This window comes from Phyllostomus hastatus, unplaced genomic scaffold (genome assembly GCF_019186645.2).
Source record: "Phyllostomus hastatus isolate PE091 unplaced genomic scaffold, TTU_PhHast_1.1 phas_scaffold_501, whole genome shotgun sequence".
NCBI classification, from domain to species: Eukaryota; Metazoa; Chordata; class Mammalia; order Chiroptera; family Phyllostomidae; genus Phyllostomus; species Phyllostomus hastatus.
In genome coordinates this window covers 28,151,733-28,177,813 of record NW_025334033.1, presented here as the reverse complement: position 1 = coordinate 28,177,813, position 26,081 = coordinate 28,151,733, and the positions used below count along the sequence as shown (strand labels likewise).

The window sequence follows — 26,081 nt, the reverse complement described above, 5'->3', positions numbered from 1 at the left end:
TAGGTGTGGATTGTGCTGTACATCTTTAGAGGTCTCCAAACAATGTCTATGTTGAAAATAGAATAACAGAAGTCATGTTGCCATTTAGGAGTCAAGCCTGTTATTCACATACCTATTAAAAAGTGACCAATAATAAAAAAAAGTGTAGGCAGGAAAGATCTAAATGAATACTGTTCAGGTCATATTCAGGTAATGGGAAAAATGGATGGTGCATAGGAATTTGCATTTCTATATTGGCTTAAAATACCACATTTAATTTTAACTATTAACTTTTCAGAAGAAAACATTTCTTGCTTTAGAACACATTTGCTAAAATCATATCTTAAAAATTTTAGAGACATCTAAGTGCACCGTAGTTTTAGGTAAGTCATTGTTCATTGGGCTCATGTTTTTACTTCTCTAACCTTTTAAATAAACCTGTTGGCAATTAAAATACTAAGCTCTATTTTGTCATGATAATGGCTTATCACTTACTTGACTCTTACAGACAGGTTTTTAAAAGGACAATTACTGGATGTGCTCAGATTAAATATGAATTTTGTGTGTGTGGGTGTACTTCCATATTTATGCATGCCTCATGAGAAGAGTTGCAATGTTTTAGACTTATTAAACAACCTACTACTGACATTTTAATCTGAAGTGATTTCCTAAAGCTTTTACTAAACTGTCTAGGGTAAAACAATTTAATTCTGTCCCATGTGTAAGGAAATTAACACCTGCTGTTTCTTTTAAGTTACCAAAGCTCATTTCCTCAGCACCAGCTGAGATGGACAAAAAAGTTCATTGGTACCTAAGAGTTCATGGCCAAGAAAATTAAAGCTGCGGTTGCCAGTACATTTACTGCCATGGAACAGAGAACAAATTCAGGGGTGACTCTTAAGCTTTACTGCTTTTAAACAGACCTATTTAAGATTGGAAAATAAAGCCAAGATTTTTACTCGTTTTCCTCTGAATGCCCAATTACATTTCTATGAATACTTAACTGCCATAGTGTTATGGGTCATTTTTCTAAAGACTATTAATTATATTGCTGGTTTTTACTCCAACCAGTAGTTTTCCCAAAATTTTCATAACCCACATCACTTCGACACAAGAATAAATGAAGTGTCTTAGTAATACTTTTCTTGTCCACAATGTAGATATGAATATTTTTTTCCTAGTGAAGGATTAGATTTCTTCCTCCTCAAGCTTGATTACGGTCTTCCTTTGACTTTCTCATTGGTTTTCTTTTAAGGATTAAAATCACTCCACTCAATTTACAGCATATCTTTGTTTTCCCCTTTCATTTAACTAGGTTATTTACAGATCATACACAGCCATGTATAGTCCTTACAAAAAACAGGCGAAGATAGAACTTTTCTTACTCCTCTGTTTCATGGGCTGTCAAGGGAGAAGGAAGTGCACGAGAAAGCTTTTACAACATTGAAGATTTTTAAAACCCAATTGAAACACAACTGAAAATCCTCAAGAGGGAGATGCTCGCTAAACTACCAGAAAAGATAACTCCCACGAGGGACCATTGAGAGCCAATGGGTCGGCCTGGGACTCAGCGGGAGGAGGTCTACATAGTAGATGAGGGTTGGGGGAGGGGTGCGTAGTACAACTGAAGGGAAAAGCGGGATGGGCTTTGTGACTCTGGCTGGGAAGCGCGGGCTCGGTCTAAGAACGGGAGGAGAAGGCAGAAGGGTGTTGCCAAAGAAATACACACGCTCCCCGCTACCTCTTGACAGTCCCAGAAGAAATGGGGGTGCTGTCTTTGAGGTACTTCCGCTTAGCAACCCCACGCGGTTGCTAAGGAGGGGCAGTGGAGGGGCGACCCGGAAGTGGTGGTGTTAATTTCTCGCTGCCTCCTTTAAGTTTGTCCTATCCAGAGAGCTCGGGTGCTTTGCGCCAGGCCGAGGGTGGGGCCAGCGCTAGTGATTCCGGTTCGGCCCCTGGCGTCCCTTCGGCTTCTCGCTTACCCCTCCCCTCCCCTCCCACACTTCTCCTCCCTCCCGTTCCTGGGAAAGAGAGAAGCCACCGCTGCTGGTGGGTAAGGGAGCGCTCGGCGCCAGTGGAAGGGGATCGCGCCCAACCCCTCTGAGCCCCAGAGCACCGCCAGATCAGGTACTCGATCCGGCTTCGACGGGATCCGGGAGGTTGGAGCGTGAGGAGGGGTGTGTGTGCCTTTGGGGGCTGGTGGGGGGGCCCTCCTCCAGGTCGGGGAGGGGTACGCCGAGATCCTGGGTGGGGCGCAGGCAGGCGTGTGTGTCTGTGGAGGGTTGCGGGGGTGGAGAGAGAGATTGGTGGACGTCGCGGCAGAGAGTTTCGGGTGTCTGGGTGAAGGTTGCGGAGGAGGCGCCCCCTTGGATGCAGAAGACTTCTGGCTGTGTGGACCGGGAGTTTGCCACCAGGAGGACTCGCTTTGAAAGGGGGAGCATCCTCCGGGGCCGAAAGGAGAGTATGGATCTCGGCAGGGTGGTTGGGGCAATCCAAAGCTTCCGTTGCCTGCTTCCCCTGCCCACCCCGCTGGGACAAAGCCCGGTTTCGAGGTTTGTGGAGGTTGTGAGTCGGCTGGGCACCGTGGGGAGCCGCCCTTGGCAGAGCTAGGGCAGAAGAGTGGGTAAGGAGACCTCCCTCCACCCAACTTCCGTGCGCTTCCCCCACTTCTTCCTTTACTGCTCTTGCCCTAGCGTCGTACCGGAGCGGTACCCCGCAAGTGGGCAGGCATCGCAGCGTAAGAGAAAAGAGGGTGGAACTGGGTTTGTTGCCTCTAAAGGATACTTCAAATGTTTGGAAAGTCAGTATAGCATGTGAAACAATGCCTCCCACTTCTATACTAAATCGTATAAATTACCTTAGAAAAGTGCAGTTCTGAAAAGCACCAAACTGTAAGCTGGTCCCGCTTAGCCCGTTTTGGTAGATTTGCGTGTTCATAAAAAATGGACTAGGACAACCTTACAGATATAGAGGTTTAGGGGAGACATGTTGAGGCAGGCCTTTTCCAACCTCCTTTTTACCTGCCAGTAAGTCTGCCCTAGTTTAAGTGAAACAGAAAGATGCTCTTCATTTTTATTTCAATCAGTGACCGAATTGTAAGTACTTTGTGGTGACATTTTAGAATAGATATGTTCAGAGAGACAGGATTGTCTGCTTTTGAGCCGGTCTCTTAATCTTTTAAGGAGATAAGTGTGGTCAAGTGGAAGTTTTGGCTTTGAGGTAGATAAATCTGGGATTGAACCCAGACTGCCACTGGCTAGCTGTTGACCTTGGGCAAGTCATGGAACCTACCAGAGATTCATTTTCTTTTCTTTCTTTCTTTTTTTAAGATTTAATTTATTTTTTAGAGAGGGAAGGGAGGAAGAAAGAGAGAGAGAAACATCAATGTGCAGTTGCTGGGGGTCATGGCCTGCAACCCAGGCATGTACCCTGACTGGGAATAGAACCTGCGACACTTTGGTTCACAGCCCGCGCACAATCCACTGAGCTACGCCACCCAGGGCTATTTTTTTTTCATAGGTAAAATGAGTTAAAATTCTTACCAATATTGTAAAGGGGGTAATATGTTTAAATGACAGCCCACTTTCAGTGGAATCATCATCTAACTGAAAGATTAATTATCATTAGCTTACACAGTAAAGGTAGATTGGTTTTGAGGAATGAAGTTTGGGATAAGAAGGTAATTGGGTAGTAATATTCCAAAATGTATGTATAGAACAGGACTTTCAGTGATTTATAGAAATTGTTCATAAGTGGCATGAAATTCAGTTATCAGTAGTTTTTTAAAACTCTTAAAAATAAAGCAGAATATGTGCATTTATTCAAAAGACCGATACTGTTTCAAACGTTTTCTCAGATTTGTGATGTGTATAGTATGAATTGATAAGAAACCCATTTAAAAAGTAATTTATGTAAATTTTAATTAACATCCTATGTCTCTGGAGAAAATTAAAATTGGGGCATAAAATAGAAACTAATTGTAATTTAAGATTAAAATCAACATCAGTGGCCTAGCTCATCTTAATTAGATTTAAACTATTAGCAAAATTTACAGAATTTTTATATGCATAATCTGTAGAATAAATGACAATGAAATGAATTTTTGCCTTTAAATTATGGTGAGAATATAAGAAATAAATATCAGAAACATGAAGTCTTTATAATTTATTTCATAAAATAATATTCTATTATATGTCAGATTTTTAGGTAATACAGTTTGCTCTCTGATGTAACTTGTAACTAGTACTTTTATTTTTTAACAAATGGCTTTTAAAAAAAAAGATTTTATTCTCAGAGAGAGGGAAAGGGAGGGAGAAAGAGTGGGAGATAAACATCTATCAGTGCCTCATATACGCCCCCAACCGGGGACATCGCCTGCAACCTAGGCATGTGCCCTGACCAGGAATCCAGCTGGCAACCTTTCTGTTCCCAGGCCAGCGCTCAATCCACTGAGCCACACCACGCAGGACTTTTACTTTACTTTACTTTATTTTTCATCTCATGGGAAGACATGCTGATGATCTTAGAGAGAGGCGAAGGGAGGGAGGGAGAGAAAGAGAGAAACATCCATGTAAGAGACGGAGAGAGAGATGTATCAATCAGCTGCCTCTCTTATGTGCACAACAGTGGACCAAACCCTTGATATAGACATATGCCCTGACAAGGAATCAAACCCGTGACCTTTCAGTTTATGGGATGACCAGCTGAGCCACACCAGACAGGGCAGTAGTAGCTAGTACAATACGTCTTCATTTTTTAAATTAAATACTCACTTTATACTCAGAGGATAAATATCAGCTGACTTGCTTTAACAGTAGTTTTTCTATGTGTAAAAGTATTAGCAAAGTTTGTAATTCAGTATCAATCTTAGAGGTTTATAGATCTTTCATAATTTAGAGAGGAAGTTTCAAATGCATTTTTCTTCATATATCTATCTTTTAAACAGTGTTGAACTTAAAAAAAAAAAAGCCTGTAATGTCTCTAACTATATTGCATGCTCCTTGAGGTAGAAATACTATTTTAAATTTTATCCACTGCTGTAGCTACATAATAAACAATAACTATTTATTGATAAATGAATGGATATATTTAAAATTATTAATAAACTATGCTTTTTTAAAAAGTTGAAATTATGTTTTTAGTAGTTGTGGTTTTCTGTAAGATTATTCAGCTTTCTAAATTACTTTCTTAAGAGTGTAAAGTCTTTAGTGTATCTTTAAAGCTTTTAGCTGTGTTTTCCTAGATCATTTTTTTTCATCATCTTTCAAACCTAAAATCTTGCTTTGTTGGTAACACTATCAGAAGCTCCTGTTTTTTTCACTGTCTTCTCATAAAACTTGAATAAGTCATGTAATGGTATGAGAGGATACTAGCTGTTACAGTGAAAAGATCTATTTAAATTTCAGGCAACAATAGAGATTGTTAGAGATGATGGTTTTCCCAATGATCTTTTCCACTGAAGGTATGAGGCCATTGCAAGGATGTTTTGCAGTTGTCAGTTATGGAATTTGCTTGTCAGGAAACCTAAAAATGACTAAACCTTCCTTTAATATCCATCTCTTAGATGATCTCAGAAAATTTTAGGAAAGATTGGGAAGGTTTATATACCACATGCTAAAATCAAGTAATAAACACAGTATAATTAGTTTTATTAGTGTTGCCAAATCAGGAGTGAAAGTTACTGTGGAAATGTTTTGAAAATGCCAGACAATGCTTTACTCGAACCAAATGAGTGTTCTTCCAGAGCTTTTTTTTATTGTAAAGCATTTTTAAAATATAATGTGGTCTTCTGTAATAAGGATAATTATTGTATCCAGAAAAAAGGCTGATATAGACAGATTTTACTGTCATCAGTGTTGAAGAAAGTGCTTCTATGGCTTGAGATAAGTGAAAGTAGAGTTTCATAAAAGAACTTCAGACTTTGTGAAACAATATTTTTTTAAACATTTAACTTCTCTCTACTCATTTCTGCCTAATATAAAAAACTTTGAGAATCTGGGAGGGAAAAAGAAAGAATAAACTTATTTCAGAATTACCATTTTCATTGGGAGATAACTTATTTGAAGAGCTAGATTGGATTTTGACATTATTGGGATTGTGTTCAAGATGGACTCAGGAAAAAAAAAGTAGATGCCATCTGTTTCAGATTCCTTATTTTCTCACCCCTTTGTGTTTCGTGGCTTTGAATTCATCAGATTATATTTCAAAAATAAAAATCCTCAGATTTAGGTTTTATAATGTCAGCTGTATCAGTGAACATGTAACTAATAGAACTTGCATGTTTGTGGGGGGTTTTTTTTTGCATTTTTATGCCGAGTTACACAGAAAGATCACAGACATTTGTTAAAAGTAATTGTTTATTCAGACTGCGTGCTCATTAGGTAGCTTCATGTATCTTTGTCATCATTCATCGAATAAATCATTATTTTTTTCTGTTTTTGTTTTTAAGAGGAGTTTTATGATTTTTTTTTGAGCCAAACTAAGGACATATACCAGGGAACAAGATTTCAAATGCTCTGAGTAGCTCAGTTTTTTGGAGTGTTCTTTTAATATACCAAGGTTGCAGATTCGATCCCTTGTCAGAGCACATACAAGAATCAGCCAAAGAATGCGCAAATAAGTGGATCAACAAATTGCCCCCCCTTTTCACTCTTCCCCTCTCTCTTCCTTTCTGTCTCTAAAGATCAATTTAAAACAAAAAAAGAGATTCCTGTTAGTAGTGTTTAACTAAAGGCCACTCCTGATGGAGTTGCCAAGAAAATGGATTATGGAGGTACAGAATAAATCTATTTTTCTCTTTGATGTCACAACCAGAAGAGAAGCTTCAGCTGGAGATTTTTAATTTGGTGATCAGTCCACTTAAGCTTAGTCTTTCGGTAGTTAGTTTTGTCATACATTATGGCAGTTGCTATAGTTTTCATGTAAATGGTGCCATACAGTTCATAGGGCACATACTTGTCACTTTTCAGTTTGGATATTAATAAATCCTGAAGTCAGGCTTTTGGGTTTACTGAGCTGGAAAAGATCATAACTTGTTCAGGTTAGAGTAGTGGACATTTAACGTGGACCAGAAAGACCCAGGCATCTTTGAGAAACTGGAAGTAAAACTGGTGTGGTATCCCAGAGTGGGTTGAAGAGAGATGGACTGAAGAGAGCCATCTGGACAGAATAGAGCCATTCTTAATGTTTTCAGTGGGAGTGCTCTGGTGATGGAGGGAGACAGATGGACTGCCCCTACACCTCTGTAGTCTGTTAGTTACCCAGAAACGCTGAGTGGGTAGTGTAGTTATGGTAGGGCCGGGGGTGTCAGGGATGAGAATTGTTCTTCAATAATTGCTCACCCATCACAATGGAGGCATTGGCATACCAGGGCAAGAGATATTCTCTTGGTTTGGCCTTGGCCAGAGAAGCTGAGTGAACAGGTACCCATTGCCCTTACCATCAAAAAGAACTTGGTGCAACAGCTCTAAATGCTGGGTAAGCCTGTCAGAACACTACAGTTTGGTGTCTCCATCAAAACGCCACATAAATTTCTAGGGGAAAATAGCATTGGACCTACATTGATTTCTCTGCCTTATACATTCTAACTCTTTAACCTACCAAAAGGGGTGTTAAGGATTAGTGTCTCTGACTGAAAGTACCATATATTTACTTCCTTCTTGGTAAATTTATAAATACACATTAAGTTGTTGGCAATAATGAATTATGTGAAAAAGTGTGTGCGTGTGCATGTGCGTGTGTGCACATGTGCATGCTTGAGTGTCCATGATAATCATCAGGTCTCCTTTTAGTTCTTCAGGCTCAATTGCTAACCATGACTGATCAAGCAGCTTCCTAGCTGGGTATCTTCTCCATTCATTTCCTAGCTGTCGCTCTCTGATGTAGGTGCTGGTGAGCAGGGATATGACCAATGTGACTAATGCCAGGAAAAAGGCAAAGGGGTTAAAAGTAAATTATTTTTTATTTAAATTATTTAAATTGAAATTTGATTTTACTTAAAGTTAATTTTATTTTTCACTGACTAGACTTTCTGTGAAGTAGCAATATTTACTTTTTGGGATTGCAGATGCCTAATTTTTTAGAAGACTGACTTTTTGGGCCTCCCAGTGCTTACCATGGGCTGTGTTCTTACACCGCCTATACAGAAAGAGGAGGCAGAGTAAACCCACGCCATATATACCTCAGCCCAGGCCCTCTGCCTGGTCTATATTGTGAATGGGGGGACATGGAGTTGAAAAAAGAAACAACTGACTTTTTGGGGAACAGTTTTAGATTTATAGAATAATTGAGCAGGTCCAGTTCCTCTCTCTCATCCACATATTCCTCCCTCCGCTTTCCCTATTAATAACATCTTGTATTAGTGTGGCACATTAGTTACGGTTAATGACCCAATGTTGCCTATGTTGGTACATTAGTATTAACTATAATCCATAGTTTTCATTATGGTTCACTCTTTGTGTTTTATGGTTCCATGGGTTTTAACAAATGTATAACAACATTTTTCCATCATTACAGTTTCATACAAAATAGTTTTACTACCCTCCTCTCATTCCCCCAGAATCCCTGGCAACCACTGACCTTTTTACTGTCTCTGTGTAGTTTTGCCTGTTCCAAAATTTCATATAGTTGGAATCATAGTATGTAGTATTTTTATACTTTTTTTTTTCACCTAGCAGTATGCATTTAACTTTCTCTGTGTTTTTTTGTTTCATTTCCTTTAGTTGCTGAATAATTTTCTATTATATGGATGTACCACAGTGGTTTATCCCTTCACTTTGTTTTTAATCCTCACCTGAGGACATTTTTTCATTGCATTTTTAGGGAGAAAGGACGGAAGAAACATCAATGCTTGATTGTCAGTCTGAGCATCAACCCGCAACCTAGGTATGTGCCCTGACTGGGAATTGAATCCACAACCTTTCGGTTACTGTGCTCCAACCAACTGAGCCACACCAGCCAGGGCATATCCTTTCACTTATTGAAAGACATCTTGGCAGCTTTCTTTTTTTTTTTTTTTTTTTTGGTGATTATGAATATAGCTGCCATAAATATGCATGTGCAGGGTTTTCTCTAGATATATGCTTTCTTTCTTAAGAAAATCAGATTTTATTTATTTATTTTTAGAGAGGGAGGAAAGGGAGGGAGAGAGGGAGAGAAACATCAATGTGTGGTTGCCTCTCACTCGCCCCTTACTGAGGACCTGGCCTGCAACCCAGGCATGTGCCCTGATGGGGAATCGAACCGGCGACCGTTCCGTTCTCAGGCCCATGCGCAAACCACTGAGCTATGCCAGCCAGGGCCACATAGATTTTTTTCTTATGTTATCTTCAGGAATTTTCATAGTTTTGCATTTTACATTCAGTTCTAAGAACTATTTTGAGTTAATTTTTGTGAAAGGTTTAAGGATTATATCTATATTTGTGTTTTTGAACAAGGATGTCCAGTTGTTTTATAAAGATATTTTCTATTCCAAAAAATGTTAATGTGGTATTGTTAGAAATACTTTTATTTTAGCCCTGGCTGGCATAGCTCAGTGGATTGAGTGCGGGCTTCAAACCAAAGTGTCGCAGGTTCTATTCCCAGCCAGGGTACATGCCTGGGTTGCAGGCTATAACCCCCAGCAACAGCACATTGATCTTTCTCTCTTTCTCCCTATCTCCCTCCCTTCCCTGTCTAAAAATAAATAAATAAAATCTTAAAAAAATACTTTTATTTTTTAGAGCAGTTTTGGGGTTCACTGCAAAATTAAGAGGAAGGTACAGATATTTCCTGTATACCCTCTGCCCCCACCATGTATAACCCTTTCCCATTTCAGCTCTTTGTGTTGTGCATTCTATGGGTTTGAAAAAAAAATGTAATGACCTTTATCCATCATAATAATAATATTTTCACTGCCTTAAAAATCCTCTGGGCTCTGCCAGTTTATCCCTTCCTCTCATTCCAAGCCAGGCATTTAAAAAAATTTATTTATTTTTAGACAGAGAGGAAGGGAGTGAGAAAGAGAGGGAGAGAAACATCAATGTGTGGTTGCCTCTCACTCGCCCCTTACTGGGGACCTGGCCCACAACCCAGGCATGTGCCCTGACTGGGAATCAAAACACCATCCTTTGGTTCTCAGGCCTGTGCTCAATCCACTGAGCTACACCAGCCAGGGCTTTTTTTTTTAAGAAACTAAAATGAATAAAATAGTCTGTGGGTGTTGTTTTGAAAAGAGATTTTCCTAATATGCTGAGGTGTGATTAGAAGTATTGTTCAGAGTCTTGAATTTTTCTTTTGAAAAGATTGATATTAGGTCATTAGGTGTGAACTGACAGGTGCCTAATTCTTTGTTTGAGATTAGGAAGTGTGAGCTAAATGTGGTACTGGCCATATGACAGTTGCAAGTGGTAAAGGAGATCTAAATTTAGAATTTTTGAACCATCACTAAAGATAAGATCCTTTGCCATTTGCATTTTACTGTTGCTCAGGGTTTCAGCTATACAGATTTCTTGGCCAGAGCTCCATGTTTGCTTCTTATTACACTACTGAAGACTATCCAGAAGCTTAAGCTGGCAAAGCTTGAGTAGGAAGAGTACATGGGTACTACTGTAGTTGCCTGATTACTTCCAGTTCTGACTCAGGGTGGGAATGTCTATTATACAAGCAATAAAATGCTGTCCTGATATACTGTTTCTTACATAGCCTAATTAGTAATTGTTAGCTAGAATCCTCTTTCAGTTGGCTTCATAACTGTCCTGTGCTGGACTTCTAGAACACCCTTTGTTATTCCAAAATATCTTAATCTTAATATTGTGACATCCAAATATTCTAGTCATCTAGGGTATGATGTAAAAACTGTTTAGTAACTCCATGTTTGGTAGACACAAGGAACAGTCTGTTTGTATGAAAGCACTTAAGTTTTCCAGAGATTAGATATTCAATATGTAGGATCACTTAATCTTTAATGAGATCCCTCTGGTTAAAGCTTATGTTTCTTGCGTTACATAGGTTGTGGAATTGTAAAGCTAAAAGAAAACATGGAAATGGTCTAGTTAGATTGTTTCATTTTACAGCTGAGACTGCATATAAGCAGAGGCTAAGTGACTGGTTCAAGATTGTATATATAATGAGTCATATTGGAGCCCAGGTCTCCTGAACCCCAGTCCAGTCCTGTTTTTGACAGAATACACTAATTGGTTCATTTTAGTTAATGAAGAAATTATGATTTTATTTTTTTTCAGAAATTAGGATTTTATGAGAAGTACATTTTTCTCATAAAATTTAATTGGGCTATTAAACTACTACATTATTAGATTTCAAATATTTGATTGAATTCTCTAGTTAGTTTCTACAGTGTTGAGTGAGTTGTTGTTTCCTTGAGGACCAGGTGTCATTGGATCTTTAGTTAAGAGCAAATTTATTTTTCACATTCTAGATACAATTGACTGATTTAAAAATAATGAAGATATTATAGCCTATATTTAGCAAGCACACATTTGATTGCATTAAATTGCATCTTGATGTATTTTTTTTTTGCACAGTGGAGATAATCTGTTAATATTTAATGTTGTAAAGCAACAATGGATTCTGCTTTATGTGGTGGTGTATTTATAAAACTAGAGTGGTGTGTTATGTAAAAACGAAAAAGTATGGATTAATTTAATATGCATCTGGTGAATTCAGGACTTGAAAGATGCACATCTGTTGAGAAAACAAATCAACTATTCAGAGCTTCAGCATCTTTAAATATGTGTGCTTTCATTCTCTTTAACTGTTTTGGAACAGTCTTAATGGATTTAGAAAAGGCCATTTGCTCTAAGTAAGCAACTGTGAAGCTATTTATGATATTAATCATTTTATTATTCTTCATGGCATTTTGATACATTAGTATTTTTCTTCCCAATTTGTTCATTGGGGCAGGAATATGTTAAATGACTCAGGATAACAAAATTAGTTTGTTGCAAAACTTTATTTAAAAAGAGGGAGTGTAGTTTTTTTAATTGGATAGATTAGAAATATTTTAAAGCTCTGAATTCTATTTTGAATCCACAATGAGTGAAATAACCACAGAGCTCCTACTATGTATTCATCACCATACTAGTGCTATAGGAATGTAGAAATTGAAGATATGATCACAGACCAAGTTGGAGAAATAAGACGTGAAAGGTACAGAGTAATATAATCTGGTGTGTAACTGAGTGCTCATCAGTATCAAATGGGGAAACTTTTCCCATGATCATTTGAATCAGAATCTGATGGTTGGTGTATCCATGGTTTTAAAAAGCTTTCTCAGGTGATTGTAATTACAGGCAGTGTTGAGAACCACAGCCTTAAAAGATTGTTATGATTCGGACAGGCAAGGATGTGTTTTGGGCCCTGGCTGATGTGGCTCAGTGGATTGAGTGCTGGCCTGTGGAACCAAAGAGTCACTGGATCAATTCCGGGTTGGGGCACATGCCTGGGTTGTGGGCTGTGTCCCTGGTCGGGGGTGCACGAGAGGCAAGCATACATTGATAGTTCTCTTCCTGTCTTTCTCCCTCCCTTCCCTTCTCTCTAAAAATAAATTAATTTAAAAAAAAAGAAAGTGTATTGGGGCAGCAAAGTTAGGCAGGAAGGGAGAATTGGGCACAGCTTGTGAAAAGACTGATCAAATAAAAACACTATTTGCTGGTTAGGGAAAAGGCAGAATGGGGTCATTTAGGAGCACTACTTCTCAAAGTGTGATTCCTCAACCAGCATCAGCTGGGAATGTATTGTAAATGTAGATTTTGAGGCCCTGTTTCAGACTTACTGAATTGGAAACTCTAGAAGGGTAGAAGGGGTGTCCAACTTTTTGGTGTCTCTGGGCCACACTGGAAGAAGAAGAGTTGTCTCAGGCCATTGTGATTTTGTGATTATGTGACATTGTGACATGTAATGGCAAAAAAATCTCAAAGTGTTTTAAGTAAATTTACAATCACAAAATTAAATTTTGTGTTGGGCTGCTTTCATAACACCTCTGCTCTAGAGGCAGGGTACAATAATATGTTTTAACGAGCACTCCACATGATTCCTGTGTACCCTAAAGTTTGAGAGTAGCTCTAATTAGAAGATAATGAAAGGAAGTTAAATTTGATGTAATAATTAGGAATCCATGGAAGGTTTCTTTTTAAAACAAGAGATTTTATTTATTTATATTTAGAGAAAGGGGGAGGGAGGGACAAAGAAGAGAAACATTGTTGTGTGAGAGAGAAACAGTTGTCTCTCACATGCCCCCCCCCAACTGGGGACCCAGCCCACAACCCAGGCATGTGGCCTGACTGGGAATGGACCCAGTGACCCTTCAGTTTGCAAGTCAGCGCTCAATCCATGGAGCTACACCAGTCAAGACCATGGAAGTTTTTTTAAGCTGTTACTATAGGATGTATTTGTGTGTATGAAAGGTAAATCTGGTGTGCAGAACCCTTTGGACTACCAAAATACAGAAATGAAGGAAGCCAGTTGAAGAAGTATAGACATAATCAAGTAGCAGTGAGGGCATGTTGTCGCAAAGTATGGCAATTTATTGAGTGCTTAAGTTATGGGCAGTATGATAAATTCTTTGGATACAGTATCTACTTCATACTCACAGCAAGCCACTTGAGGAGTGGCTATTATTGCCATTTTATAGATCAGGCAGTGAAACAAAGAATGGAAGATTATCGCCAAAGTTTGTACTCCTGTAAGGGGTAGACACAGGATGTCAAGTATCTCTGCCTCTAAAGCTTCTTTTGAAGGAACAGTTAATTGTGTCTGGAGACCAAGAGATAAAGGAGAAGACTAACTCATAAGTTTTAATTCTGGGTGACATAACAAGGGGAAGTCACTGATAGGAAATTGGGCTTACAGTGGATAGTGGGTAAAACTGTCTTGTAAAGGTGATTGCGAGAAATGGAAATTTTTGTGTTGTGTTTTTTAGGTATAAAGTTCTTGTGATACCATATCTATGAAGTGATTTGTAATAGCTATTTCTGGGTTTTGTCCTATTGCTCATGGACTACATTAGAAGAACCACCTCATCCAGCTCTTTTTTTTTTTAATTAAAAAAATGTTAAAGTATATTTTACTAATTATGCTATTACAGTTGTCCCAGATTTTATCCCTCTGCCCAGTACCCCCTTTCCCTCTAGCAGTCCTCCCACCTTAGTTCATGCCCATGGGTTGTGCATATACATTTTTTGGCTTCTCCATTTCCTATACTATACTTAACATCCTCCTGTCTATTTTGTACCTTCCCATTATGCTTCTTAATCCCTGTACCTTTTCCCCATTCTCTCCCTTCCTCCCTCCCTTCTGACAACCTTCCAAATGATCTCCATATCTCTCTGTTTCTGTTCTCATTGTTTGCTTAGTTTGTTTTTGTATTTCTTTTTTTTAGATTCAGTAGTTGATAGTTGTGAGTTTGTTGTCATTTCAATGACCATAGTTGTGACCTTTTTCTTAAATGAGTCCTTTAAACATTTCATGTAATAATGGCTTAGTGATGATGAACTCTTTTAACTTGACCTTATCTGGGAAGCACTTTCTCTGCCCTTCCATTCTAAATGATAGAGTTGCTGGATAGAGTAATCTGGTTGTAGGTCCTTGCTTTCCATCACTTTGACTACTTCTTGCCAGTCCCTTCTTGTCTGCAGAGTTTCTTTCAAGAAATCAGCTGATAGTCTTATTGGAACTCTCTCCTTTGTTCTTGCTGCTTTTAAGAGTCTCTCCTTATCTTTAATCTTGGGTAACTTAATTATGATGTATCTTGGTGTAGTCTCTTTGGGTCCAACTTGTTTGGGACTCTCTGTGCTTCCTGCACTTATATGTTTATTTCCTTCACCAGATTAGGGAAGTTCTCCTTCATTATGTTTTCAAATAGGATTTCAGTTTCTTGGTCTTCCTCTTCTCCTTCTGGCATGCCTATGATTCAGATGTTGGCACGTTTGGAGATATCCCAGAGTCATCTTATACTCTCTTCATTTTTTTGAATTCTTGATTCTTCATTCAGTTCTGATTGAATGTTTCTTTCTTTCTTATGTTCCAAATCATTGATTTGAATCTTGGCCTCTTCCCTTCACTGTTGGTTCCCTGGGGATTTTTCTTTACTTTCTTAGTATAGCTTTCAATTCTTCCCTGATGTTTTTGCTTCCCTCAGTTTCTCTGAGCAGCCTGATCACCAGTGTTTTGAACTCTTCATCTGATAGGTTGGCTAACTCTATTTTGTTTAGTCTTTTTCTGGGGTTTTGTTCTGTTCTTTCATTTGGGCTATATTTCTTTGTCTCCTAATTTGGCAACCTCCTTGTGTTTGTTTCTGTGTGTTAGGTAGAGCTGTTTTAATTCCCTGTCTTAGCACAACTGTTAAGTTGTATGTGGCAGAGCCTTAGATATATGCCAGGGCGGGGCGACCTGTTTCACCTCTTTGTGATTCTGGCGGGGGGAGGGGTCAGAGAGGGGACAGTGCCACGTGCCCTGGCTTCTGGGTGCCTGCCGGGCATTTGCCCCATTTCAAGTCACTTCACCCACTTCCTCTATGTAACTGGTGCCCTATTCGGTTGCCCTGGTGGTGATTCCCAGAGTGGGTGGGTTTGTGTAAGTTGCAAGACCTTCTGAGAAACTGGCTGTTTCTTCCACAGCTCCAATCCCCACTGGTTTTTACAGCCAGAAGTTGTCAGGCTTTATCTTTCTGATGCTGGGACCCTGGGTTGTATGGTTTGGCCTGGGACTGGGATTGCTCATTCCTAAGGTGTCCCTTCTGATTTTTATCTACCACACGTGAATGTGGGACCTTCTTTTCCACTACTGCTCCACGCCACACCATGTCCTCTCTGCCCCAGCTCCTTATCTCTGCCCCTTTTACCTGTCTGGATGAATTTGGCTGCTTTAAATCCTTGGTTGTCAGACTTCCATACAGTTCAAGTTTCTGGAAGTTCTGGGTGTTTTTGTTTTGAGGTTAGTTGTAATTCTTCTTGTGGTTGTGCAAGGAGTCAAAGCTTGTCTACCTACGCCTCCATCTTGACCCGTAGTCATCCAGCTTTAAAAAAAAATATATCTTTTAGATTTTAGAATAAATAAGTCCTTGAGCAAATTATGCCTGAGGAGCTTTCTATAATACCAGCCTTCACTGATGATAGAGAAAATGTCTTAATCTTAAAACAATTTAAGAAATATTTCATTGTTATTTTGTTTTAGTTGGGAGACAGTAAGTAGTAAAATAACATGCTTGGGTAATTGTTTCAGTTCTATTCTAGCATTCTATTATTTGTTGGGTAAAAGCCATGTATCATAAAATTAACCAGTTTAAAGTGCAGTGTGGTGGTATTTGATATGTATATTTTACAATCATACCTTTATCTGGTTACAAAACATTTTCATCATCCCAAAAGGAAAAACCCCAAACCTGTTAACCCTACGGAGGTCAGAAGTCATGGCTGATCTGTGAGATACAAACTCTTAAATATTGTTACATATACTGGGTACATAGGTTCAAGGTCATGACTAGCTGCACATCTGTACTTGACTACTGTTAAGCTGTTGGTTTGGATATAACGTGTTTCTCTTTTTTTTAAATATTTTATTTATTTATTTTTAGAGAGGGAAAGGAGGGAGAGATAGAGAGAAACATCAATGTGCGGTTGCTGGGGGTTATGGCCTGCAACCCAGGAATATACCCTGGCTGGGAATCGAACCTGGGACACTTTGGTTCCCAGCCCGTGCTCAATCCATTGAGCTACGCCAGCCAGGGCGGATATAACGTGTTTCATACAGCTGTGTGATATTCGACAGTAAATTGTATCTGAGATACTGCAAACTCTAAAGTTACTCTTGGTGTAGTTTTTTTGTGTGTGTGAACTTTAAAGTCAGTGTTTTTAAAATTTATTTATTTATTTATTTATTTATTTATTGTCGCCAAAGTGTTTATTTTTTTATTGTTGTTCATGTACAGTTTTCTGCCTTTTCCCCGCACCTTTTTTAAAAAAAATTTACCATTGAAAGTGGCTGGAAAAATATATCAATTTGATAATCCAAGAGATGTAGAAGAACTTCAGCAAATGCTACTCAAGTCTGAGGATGAGAACAATAGAGTTTAATGTGAAAGTGAAAGTGATTTAGAAGATGGAGATTATGTGGAAGTTCATTCAAAAGATTCAGATACAGAGCAAGATATTTCTAGTGAAGAAAGTGAAGGTGAATTAGACATGAATGAAGAATATTTTTTGTGGAAAGGATAAAGAATCAAAATGAAGGAAAAATTCAATAAGAAGACAAATTAGAAAACAGCCACAAAATATTGGTCTCAACTTCCTTTACTTCAGCCAAACACAAAAAAAATGCCAAGACAGAACTTGAAACTTGGAACTGCTTTGTCATAAATGGTATTTTAGATCTAATCTTATTATATACAAATGAATACATCGATTCTAACTCAAGCTGCTTTTCACAAGAGATGCTAAACGTATAGACAAAGCCAAATTAAAAGCATTTTTAGGCTGCATATCTAGCTGGTTACATTGCAGCAATCAGCTAAATTTGCAGGACTTATGGGCTATAGATATGGCTCCCTTGACAAGCAGGGGAAAAAAATGATGTGTTAGGTGCTATGCATCCGAAACAAGTCAGTTATCAAAATATTTTTGCAAGTGTTGTAAAAATTATTTATGCCTTGTCCATAGCAATATTGTTTGTGATGACTGTTATAAACATTTTGCAAAGCCAACTGTTGGAGATTCTGATTAACTAATGTTAAAGATATTTTTTTGGTTGTATTTTTTAGCAATATCCATGCTAACAGTATTAGAAAAAACATGTGATTCTTTGTTTTTATATTTATTTAAAATTTCTAGATTGTAAATGAAAATAAATAAAAAATCATTTATTTTCTATAAATATAATAAATGCAGATTTACAGTGTTTTAAATTTGTTTTCACGTTTCAGCATATACTAATAATGAATGTATCTCTTGAATACATGCGACCTACCCTATAATTTTTTTTTACTGTAACCTCTTCAGGGTTAAGCTGTTCTTTCTTCTTCACAGCCTCTGGAAAACACTAATTTGCTATCTGTATGAATTTACCTATTCTGGATATTTCATATAAATAGAATCATATAGTAGGTGACCTTTTGTGTCTCCTTCTTTTTGTGTGTATGTGTGTCTGCTCTTTTAACTTAGCATAATTTTTTTCTAGTTCCTTCCATGTAGCATATGAGGTCTGTCCAGAAAAAGTTCATCCATTGTTACTATAACAGGAACAGTTTCCACAATAACATTGATGTAACCTGGCAGCTAAGGAGAGTGGACTGGAATGTGCATATGTGAACAATGACAACTTCACTGTACTAGTAGTCAGTGGGGGCAGTAGATGCCATTGAGTGAGCATGTGTGCGGTGTGGCCGTTGCATTCACAATGACTGAGCCAGTAGAAAAACAAATCTGCATCAGATTTTGTGTTAAGCTTGAACATTCCTCCATGGAAACTATTTGGATGATTCAGAAGGCCACAGCTATGGGCAGCTAGTGATTGGCAGCTTCATCACGATAATGTGCTCCCTCACGCATCACGTCTTATGCAGTTTTTTGGCAAAACGTCAAATTACCCAGGTGACTCAGCCCCCTTCAGCCAGGTTTGGTACCCTGTGACTTCTGACTTTTCCCAAAAGTATGAAATCAGCTTTGAAAGGGAAGAGATTTCAAACCATCAGTGATATTTAGAAAAATACGACAGGGCAGCTGATGGTGTTTGGGAAAATTGTGTGAGGTCACAAAGGGCCTACTCTGAAGGAGATTGAGGCATCCTTGTTCTATGTACAATGTTTGTTGTATTTTGTTTCAAGATACATGGCTGGATATTTTCTGAACAGATCGTATATATCAATACTTTATTTTTAAGGCTGAATAGCATTCCATTGTGTGGTTATACTATATTTGTTTATCTGTTCATTAGTTGATGGGTGTTTGGGGTGGTTTCCACCTTTTAGTTACTGTGAATATCATGTCATCTGTGAGTAGATAAATTTACTCTATCCAATTTGGATGGCTTTTATTTCTTTATTTTTGTCCTTTTTGCCGAGTTGCTCTAGCTAGAACTTTCGGTACACTGTTGAATAGAAGTGCCAGATGAAAGCATTCCTGTCTTGTTTTATCTTGGGGGAAGGGGCAGCTTTCAGTCTTTCAACCATTAGTATTTTAACTGGATTTTTTGTAAAATCATTTTTTAGGTTAAAGAAGTTTCTTTTTTTTTTTGGTTCTTTTTTTTTTAAGATTTTATTTATTTATTTTTAGAGTGGGAAGGGAGGGAGATAGAGAGAGAGAGAGAGAAACATTAATGTGTGGTTGCTGGGGGTCATGGCCTGCAACCCAGGCGTGTACCCTGACTGGGAATCAAACCTGCGATGCTTTGGTTCATAGCCCGCACTCAATCCACTGAGCTACGCCTGCCAGGGCCTGAGAAGTTTTATACTATTCCTAGTTTGAATATTTTTATCGTGATATTGATGGGTTTTGTCAAATGCTTTATTTTTGTATCCATGGAGATGATCATACAGTTTTTCTCTTCATTATATTAAAGTAGTATATTGTGTTGATTGATTTTTGTAGCTGATCCACCTAAGATAAATCTCAGTTTGAAATAATGTATAATCCTCTTATTATGCTGTTGGATAAGGTCTGCTAGTACTGTATTTTATTAAGGATTATTGCATCTGTATTTGTAAGGGATGTTGGTCTATAATTTTCTTTTCCTATGTTTTTTTACCTACTTTTTAATACCAAGGTAATCATGGCTTTACAGAATGAGTTAGGAAGTGTTTTGACCTTTTCCAGATGCTGAGAGAGTTTGAGAAAGATCGTTAATTATTCTTTGGTAGAATTTATCAGTGAAGCCACATGGTCCTGGGCATTTCTTTTGGGGGAAGTTTTTGATAATGATTCAGTCTTTACCTGATTGAGTTTGCTCAGATTTTCTGTTTCTTCTGGAATTGGTTTTGGTACTTTGTGTATTCATAGGACATCTAAGTTACTTGATTTGTTGGTGTACCATTCTTTATAGTATTCGATTATAATCCTTTTTATTTTTAAGGTCTGTAGAATTGTCCCCATTATCACCTCTGAATTTATAATTTGAAGCTTTGTTGGGGTTTTGTGTTTTTTTTTTTTGGTCAGTCTAGTTAAGTTTGTCAATTTTGTTGATCTTTTCAAAAACCAGTTTTTTTTTATTCTTACTGTTTATTCTCTGTTTCATCTCCACTCTAATTTTATTAATTTTTCTTCCTGTTGGCTTTGGATTTAGCTTGGTCTTCATTTCCAAGTTCTTCAAGATGTAAATTTAGAAAGATCCCATCAATATGGGATCTTTCTTCTTGTTTAATGTAGGTATTTATATCCATAAATTTACTTCTTAGCACTGCTTTTGCTATATCCTACAAATATTGGTGTGTCGTGTTTCTGTTTAATTTGACTCAAGGTATTTTCTAATTTCCTTTGTGATTTCTTTGAATCAGTGGTTATTTAAGAGTATATTGTTTAATTTTTTTTACACATTTATGATTTTTCCAGTTTTTCTTTTGTTAATTGATACCTACTTTTATTCTATTATCAGAAAATAGACTTTATATGATTTCACTCTTTTAAACTTTATTGAGACTTGTCTTGTAGTCTAACATATTATGTCTCCTGGTGGTGCTTCGATGTGGTCTGAAGCTATCTGCTGAGTGCACTTGCTTGGGGCCTTCTAGGAGGTACATATCAAGGTCAGCCCCCACCTGTGTTCTTTCTGGGGCCACCTGGCCTGAGCTACAAACAAATGTGCAGATGACTGCCACTTATGCTGGGCTTGGAGGTGTCCAGGTGAGGCAAAGCTGCAACCCTGAGCCCAGCTGCTGCTAGTTCTAGGCCTGGGCCACTTAGTAGGAGGTACGGACCACGCTGAGGCCAGATGCTGCTGGTTTGAGAGATTTTAGGAAAATCTGAAGGATGAGCCAAGACAGGCTATTTGTGTGGAAAAGCTACTGGAAATAGCTTGAGTGGGCCTGAAAGTTGGGTGGGGCAGGACCTCAGGGAATCACCATGGCAGGGCAGTGTGTGAGCCAGGTTGATGGAGTCTCCTACCCTCAACCCCCACCACAGAGCTGGCATTGGGGGTTGGGGGCTCAACAAAGGAACAGTGGCTTCTGACAGCATTTCTATCTGGGAGAAAGCTGTCCCCCTTCAGCTCTTACCCTTTTGCTGGACTGTTCATTTCCTCTCCATGTGTCTCCGGTGCCTTTCAATCTGCTGCCCCAGTGCTGGACATCAGAGGGACTGAATCTGAGTAAGCCCATGGGTGGGCCTTTAAGGGGAACTGCCTGGGACTTCAGATGCCCTCTTTCTCCCTCAGCCTCAATCTCCACTGGATTGTACAGCCAGAAGTTATAGGGACTATTTTTCCTGGCACTGGCGGGCCTAGTGTGGGGCTAGGACTCCTCACTTTTCAGGGGGGACCTCTGCAGTGGAGATTCTTCTCAGTTTTTATCTGCCACACGAGAGTGTGGGAATAGCCTATTCTGAGTCTCTGCCTCTCCTACCAAGTCTCGATATGGCTTGTTTAACTCCATAGTGGTAAGACTTCCTTCACCCAGATTTAAGGTGGTTCTGAATGATGATTGATCTGTAGTTTAGTTGTAATTTTGATATAGTTATCAGGGGAAGGGGTGCTATGTGTACCTACTTAACCATCTTGACTAGAAGTTTTGTAATTCCTATTTCTTTATTGATATTCTCTACTTGGTGTGATACTGTTTTCTTGATTTCCTTTAGTTCTTTGTGGTTTCATTTGCCTGAGCTTCAGGCACAGTTTCTATGTGAATGTCTGTTTTTCCTGTGAATGGACCATAATTTCTCGTTTCTTTGCATGCCTCAATTTTCTATGGAAAACGGAACATTTTGAATATTACTATATGCCAACTTTAGACATCAGATTTCTTCCACCCCAGGGTTTATTATTATTATTTGTGGATTGTTAAGTGTCTTTTCTAAACCATTTTTTGTAAAGTATGTATTTTTTGTCATGTGTGGTTATTGAAGTCTTTGTACCGTTAGCTTAGTAATCAACAAAGTTTCCTAATACCCATGGAGCTCAGAAAAGAAAAACATTAAGATGAAGTAAAGAAAATATTTTTAAAATTTTGGGTGAATGGTTCTGTGTTTGGATACTCTTTTAATACTTAACCAGGCTGTTTACAATGCTGCCTTAGTTTTCACTTCCTATTTCTGCGGAGCCTGAGGGTAAACTAGAGGTGAAAAACTTAGGGTCTTCTTAGGCCTTTTCTGTTCAGCCTTGTGTTATGTGTGTGGCCTTCTAAGAAGATTTCTTATTGTATACGACAAGGTCTGTCCAGAAAGTATCCAGCCACACACTATCAAGAATAGAGACATTTATTGAACAAGATACAAGAAACATTGTACAAAGGGCAATGACACCTCAGTCCCCTTCAAAGTAGGTACTGTGGGACCTCACACAGTTCTCCTAGTGTCTCTTGCACTGTTTAAAACCTCTGCAAAATAGGAATCACCATCACCACCATCGAATTTTTCTAAATTTCATCTACAGTCTGAAATCTCTTCACTAAGATGATTTTAGTTTTGGGAAAAGCCAAAAGTCACAGGGCACTGAATCTGGGCTGTAGTGGGGCTGAGTCACGTGGGCGATTTGATATTTCACCTAAAATCTCTGCACAAGATGTGATGCATGGGCAGGTGTGTTGTCATGATGAAGCTGCCAATCACCAGTTGCCCATAGCTGTGGCTGTTTTCATCACATTGCATCTTGCAACCGATGAATAACATTGATGTAGTACTGCTTATTAATTGTTTGGCCTGGAGGGGTGTACTAGTTGATGGATAACACCTTTCCAATCAAAAAGCACAGTTAACATTGTCTTGAGCTTGCTGCGCCTTCTTCGGGCATGAAGAACCAGGTGACTTGCATTGGGATGACAGGCCTTTGTTTCCAGATTATAGCCATTGACCTGAGATTCATCTCCAGTTATGAGCTTCTTGAAGAAATCTGGTTCATTGGTGGCAGTTTGAATCAAGTCATTAGCAACTGCAGCGCAATGTTTCTTCTGCTCTGATACCAGAAGCTGTGGAATGAATTTTGCCACAACACATTTCATGCCAAGATCCTCCATCAAAATCTTGGACACAGTCGTTTTTGGAATCCCCAGATCACTTTCTAGTTCTTGTTGTCAGCTGCTGATCCTTGTTGATTGCAGCCCATACACGTTCAACATTCTCTGGTGTTTTGCTTATTGTAGGCCTTCCACAACATGGGTCCCTTTCAACAGGTTCTTGTCCGTCTTTGAAGCATTTGTGCCACACTTTTATTTGCACTGCACTCCTCACATCGTTCCTGAAAGGCTTCTGAATCATCCAAATGGTTTCCATGGAGGAGTGTTCAAGCTTAATGCAAAATCTGATGCAGATTTGTGGCTGTACTTGCTCAGTCATTTTGACTACGAGGGCTACACAGTACACATGCTCACTCTACGAAGTCTGCTCACCCCACGGACTAGTACAGTGAAGCTACCATTATTCAGGCATGCACATTCCAGTCCACTCTCCTTGGCTACCAGGTTACATCGATGTAGCACAAACTTCTTGTATTAACAATGGCTGGACTTTTTCCAAACAGACCTTTCATATAAGATCTTATGAAGCCCATTTCTCCCTATGTATCTTCTTTCTCATCCTCTCTCATTTTAGGTTTTTAGTTCTGTTTTCCCTTGCCCCAGGCTGCTTTACCTAGAAATGTCCCAAGTCAAGCATTACAAAGGCAGAGAACACTTGTGTCAGTCTTTGAGGAAACAGGTCATAAGTTTTAGTTCTAATTCTTTGAGACATATTTGTATTGTTTCCTTGGCACTATCTGCCTGTACCAGGAATAGAGCTGCCATCTTTGCTGCCTCTGCTGAATTGAGAAGTGGGAGATGGTAGGCAGTAAATTCACACCCCATGGCACTCTTCTATTGCAATGCTTCTTTACTAAACCTCTCCTTGGTTGCTGTTTCTTGTCGTTGTTGTTAGATTCCAGACTTATGCAGAAATTGACTCTGACTATTTATGCCAGCTAATTTGTTGTTTTAGTGGGGAAGATGGAGCCCTAGAGTTCAGTACTCTTTTTTGGTGATGTCCTTCCCCTTCTCCCCTTGTTTTTAAGTTTTCCTTCTGAATCTTTCGAAAGCATCTACTTAATTTTTACAATATTTTTTCAAGAACTACAGTATACATACAGTCACATGTACTTTAAAGTAAAAGTAAACACTATGCCCATCATTCTAGAAATAAAACATTACCAGTACTTTAGAAGGGTCTGTGTGTCCCTTTTTCTGACCTCCTAGAAGGAACTGCTAGCCTTAATTTTGTGTTAATTAGGTATGCAGATAAGTTAGCAAATGTCATAGCTAGAAGAAAAATCATTCTATAGAAATAGACCTTGAAATGCTGAGATGATAGAATTATTACACAAGGACTTTATTTTTTAAGTATATTTTATTGATTATGGTAGTTGCCCCATTTTTTTCTCCCCTTTATCCCTCTCTGCCTTATACCACCCCTCCCACCAGCATCCCCCCCAACTTAGTTCATGTCCATGGGTCGTACATATAAGTACTTTGGCTTCTATATTTCATGTGGTATTCTTAACCACGCCCCACCCTCCAACCCCGCCTTCTATTTTGTACCTACCAATTATGCTTCTTATTCCCTTTACCTTTTTCCCTCATTCTCTCCCTTCCCTGTTGATAATCCTTTATGTGATCTCCATTTCTGTGATTCTGTTACTGTTCTACTTGTTTGCTTAGTTAGTTTTATTTTTGTTTTTTTAGGTTTAGTTTTGATAGTTGTGAGTTTGTTGTCACTTGACTGTTCATAGTTTTGATCTTCTTTTTCTTAGATAAGTCCCTTTAATATTTTATATAATAAGGGCTTGGTGATGATGAACTTCTTTAACTTGACCTTATCTGGGAAGTACCTTCTCTGCCCTTTCATTCTAAATGATAGCTTTGCTGGGAAGAGTAATCTTGGACATAGGTCCTTGCCTTTCATGACTGAATACTTCTTCCAGCCCTTTATTGCCTTAGGTTTCTTTTGGGAGATCAGCTGGTAGTCTTATGGGAACTCCTATATAGGTAACTCTCTCCTTTTGCTGCTTTGAAGATTCTCTCCTTATCTTTCGTCTTGGGTAACTTAATTATAATGTGCCTTGCCCTCTAGTTTTTCCTCCCAGTTTATCCACCAGCCACCGCCTCTCCCACCTGGTTCAACAGCTGCCGCCTTACTGCGTGTCCTCTCCCCACCAGCTGCCCATCTCTGCTCCTCCTACCAGTCTGGAAGAATGTTTCTTGTTTAATTCCTTGGTTGTTGGACTTCCATACAGTTTGATTTTCTGGCAGTTCTGGTTATTTTTGTTTTTAAATTGGTTGTTATCCTTCTTTGAGTTGTGCGAGAATGCAAAGTATATCCACTTATGCCACCAACTTGGCCAGAAGCTCTTGTACCTCTGCACATGGATTTTAAAAATAATTATAAAATAGCTTTAGTATTTAAAGGTAGACATGAAAATAGGAGAAAGATGTATATAATAAAAACAAGTGAAAATTATTTTGAGCTGCAAAGTACCTTAATTGGTGCTTTAATTCGGCATTTTCAGTTTTTAGTAGGCAGGTTGTTTGTGTAGTCCTCCACATTTCCAAAAATTGAAGCATAGATCCTTTTGTTTTCTTCCTGCAAGCTGTTTTTCCCATTGGTAATTCCCAGATCTTGCTGTTAACTTGTTTCATCATTTTTCTTATAATTAACTTTACCCAATGTTACAAATTTAAAAAAATTTTGAAACAAAATTATGTTTAGTTCTGACATACTAGTTTTAACTTACCAAATGTAGAAATGTCAGTAACAGTGCCTTTGTAAATAATGAGTTACCCCAAATAAGATCCCCAAAACAGGCATGTAGCTAAGATGATTGTTGAAGGAAAGACTAATAAGCTAAGTATTTGCTATAGATATTATTTGAGAATGGTTAAACACAGATTTCATGAAGTATATTCACATTTTTACTGTATTCATGTATTTAATACAAATGGAACATTT

At 38.5% G+C, this 26,081-nt stretch overlaps 1 protein-coding gene and 1 non-coding gene across 3 annotated transcripts in view; both read left to right on the top strand.

Moving 5' to 3' along the window:
• The first annotated feature begins 1,955 nt into the window (after window positions 1-1,955).
• The window catches only part of CSNK1G1 (casein kinase 1 gamma 1), a 164,107-nt gene continuing 139,981 nt past the window's right edge, over window positions 1,956-26,081 (top strand). The window contains exon 1 of one of the 2 annotated variants that reach the window (XM_045822461.1): window positions 1,956-2,106. The gene's annotated coding sequence lies outside the window, so the exon portion shown is untranslated. The remainder of the gene's footprint in view (window positions 2,107-26,081) is intronic. The other variant, XM_045822459.1, reaches the window with a different exon arrangement.
• Window positions 8,076-8,207, top strand: LOC123809046. Its single transcript, XR_006783922.1, has one exon. It is a non-coding gene; the product is annotated as a small nucleolar RNA SNORA51 (small nucleolar RNA).